This window comes from Priapulus caudatus, unplaced genomic scaffold (assembly GCF_000485595.1).
Source record: "Priapulus caudatus unplaced genomic scaffold, Priapulus_caudatus-5.0.1 Scaffold45, whole genome shotgun sequence".
NCBI classification, from domain to species: domain Eukaryota; kingdom Metazoa; phylum Priapulida; class Priapulimorpha; order Priapulimorphida; family Priapulidae; genus Priapulus; species Priapulus caudatus.
This window is the reverse complement of record NW_014577106.1, coordinates 161,145-164,732: the sequence shown is the minus strand read 5'-3', so window position 1 is coordinate 164,732 and position 3,588 is coordinate 161,145.

Below are 3,588 nucleotides of genomic sequence, written 5' to 3'. Positions count from 1 at the left end.
GTGTGTGTGTGTGTGTGTGTGTGTGTGTGTGTGTGTGTGTGCATCCGCGCGCGTGCGTGCATGTGTGCGCATACGTGCGTACGTGCGTGCGTGCGGTGTGTGTGTGTGTGTGTGTGTGTGTGTGTGGGTGTGTGCATCCGCGCGTGTGCAAATATAGCAAAATTTTCAACATCAATATGTAAATATATATTCAAAGAACTTATATTGAAGTATTAATAGTAATAAAGCTGTAATAAAGCTGTAATAAAGTAATAAGTAATAAATAGTATTAAAGTAATAAGCTTCATGAATAGATATTTACAATACATTGTCATAATTTCTGAACAAAAACATTCCACATGAACATTATTATTATATATATTACTATACATATAACCATATCAAATCATGAACATTAATATTATATCAAACAGAACATACAACATATTAAACATTTGAATTATTAAGTCAACTAATTCTACTGATATATGCCTGGATATTTTCAATACATTATAATAATTCTTGAACAAAAACATTCCACATAAAAATTCTTAATATTATATATCCTACTATACATGTATACATTTAACCATATCAAATCCTAAACATCAATATCAAATAGGTAACATAAAAACATTTGAAATATTAACATTAAACATATGAAACCATTTTGAACATTTGAAATATTAAGTAAACTAATTTCACTGATGTATGCTTAGATATTTTCTATGTATTATAATATTTTCTGAACAAAAACATTCCAGATGAACATTACTATCACACATATATATATATATATATATATATATATGTACGTATAGCTATATACATGTAGTCATACTTAATCATGAACATCAATATTTAATAAAATAGTTAACATGAAACCATTTTGAACTTTTGAAATATTAAGTCAACTAATTCTACTGATATATGCTTAGATATTTACAAGACATTATAATCATGAACATCAATATTAAACCAAACAAATAATATATGATATAGTATCAGGTAGTATCACATAAATATAGGTTATGGTTATTGCTACATGCAATGTTGTGTGGTCACTGTCATTATTTACATGGTTAGAGTTAGTGTTATGGTTATGGTTGTTGGTTTTAATGTGTGTGTACATGTGTTATGGTGTTAATGTTAGTGTTAGGGTTAGGGTTAGAGTTAGAGATTTAGTTAGGATTGGGATTAGGGTTAGAGTTAGTGTTAAGAGTTAGTCTTATAGTTAGGCCTACTCGGACGATGTGTTCACAGACTGTATAAAGAGCAACTTAAGTGTAATTGAGCTGGCATCCATTTACTCTCACACAAACCTATATTGGTTTTGCCAACGGATATTTGCAATGCTGTGCTTGTTATTCTGGCATAACTACACAGCTAGATGTAATTCCCGAATCCTATTCCCCAAATACGATTCACCTACATTGCAGTAGTACTACATCACAACTCATTATTTTCCCAGTGTTGACAGTACCGTTGTCGTGGTAATAGACAACCGTGATGCATCATCGCATCAATTCTCATCCTCCCTTCCCGTGTGATTTGCTCTAGGCCTACTGGCCGTAATATTATATTGTGTTTTCATTTACATGCTGCATTTCCATGTGTTTCGCACGATTACTACGATACTGCGTAACCTAGCCTTTTGGAGTTTTCACATTACGTGCGTGCGTGCTCACGCGTATATAGCTACTGTTTGAGTGCGTGCATGCATGCGTGCTCGTTTTGCGTAATATGGTGTTGGTTGGTACACATATATGACCAGAAGCCGAAAAATCAAACGTAATCTGTCGTCCTGCAGTGTCTCTCTCTTCTCCTTTTGCCGTCGGTGATTTGATGCCTCGATCTGGTATGGCTGCAACATAAACACGGATAGTAAAAAGATCTTCAGTAAACAAATGCTAGGTAGGCGAAATACAAATATCGAAAGACCAAGTGTCATTAAATGTATTTTGGTATTTATGAAATAGTAACACGGATATAAATCAATGTGCGCATATATTTGTGCACGCATGTAACGCATTTCTCACGCTCTGCTATCCTGTCGCTAAACATTCTCAACATATTCACGTTTCGTTCAACGTTTTTCCCTATATAGGAACGGGGACTTACGCTGATAGGGTCTATGTCCCCCAGGGTACTATCGGAGGTTACCCTGGGTACGGTTCGATATATCGGAACGTACCATGGTACTATCTAATATGCCGGACCGTACTCGCCTACTCCACTAACGAGTCTAGGGAGTCGCCTACGCCTACTCCCTAACCCTAACCATATCAGATAGTTACCAGGGTACGTTCCGATATATCGAACCGTACCCAGGGTACCCTCCGATAGTACCCTGGGGGACATAGACCCTATGAGCGGGACTTACATATCGTCATCTTGCGAGAAGATAATTATTCCGATATTAGTGCATATCATTGTCTTTTCCCAGACATCAACTTCCGCATCTTCCACGTCCATCCACTAGCGGCGATGTGGTGCCACCATAGATATAGAATACAGATGCTAACTGAATTAAACAAAAATTTATTAATTAAAAGAATAAAAGAATAGATCTGTATTCTATATCTATGGTGCCACTGAATGCAGGCTCGATACTTGCTGCCACTGAATGCACGCTAGTCACCTGCTGCCACCTGGGGACAGGCTGTAGCAAAAACTTATTTGACATACATGAAAATCTTTTCTTCTTTGGCTAAAACTATTGATATCAATCCCCATAATCTAATAACGTCTCTGAGAAATCAAATCCCCATAGTCTCTGAGAATTTTATTGAAACGCTTCAAGTGCCTGTGGCAGGGCCGACCTGAGAGATTAACCCGCTATATAATAGAGCAAAGATAGCACAGCAGCCTGTGGAACCAATCATTACAATGGCACGGCCCGCCCACAGTCCCACATGTGGCGGAGACATATCGTGGGACGACGGCGCACATGTAATGAGCAAAGAGGAGCTGTCTGGTGTGAGGCATTGCTGTGCGAAGTCAGTAAACTTGTAAAGCACTAACGTTATGACGAAGTGCCGTCCTCTGGCAGGGCACGAAGAACCGCAACGCCGAACGTCGGTCTGCAGGTGGGTCTCACGTCAACGGACATGGGCCGTGCGACGGTGCGAGCATAAGGCGCGTCGTCAGCACTACTCTGCACGTGAATGTACCTCCGCCTGGCGAGAAGAACATGAATGAAACTGCTAACCACAGGCACTTGGAGCGTTTCAATAAAATATCATGCTAAATAAATACGAAATCTATTTACTACCAAAGTCTTAATGTTTCTCTACTCTCTTTCACCTATTATTGCCGACAATTTCTTGTAAATGCCGCCCAAATGCTCATCTGCAACACACTGTCACACGCTGGCCGCCGCACGCTATGGTGTGTATTCTGTTTCATAATTCGATTCAAATTCATTCGATGCGTGAATCGAATGATTCGATGCATCATTCGATTCACGCATCGAATGATTCGATGCATCATTCGATGCGTGAATCGAATGATTCGATTCACGCAGCGAATCATTCGATTCACGCATCGAATCATTCGATTCACGCATCGAATCATTCGATTCACGCATCGAATCATTCGATTAACGCA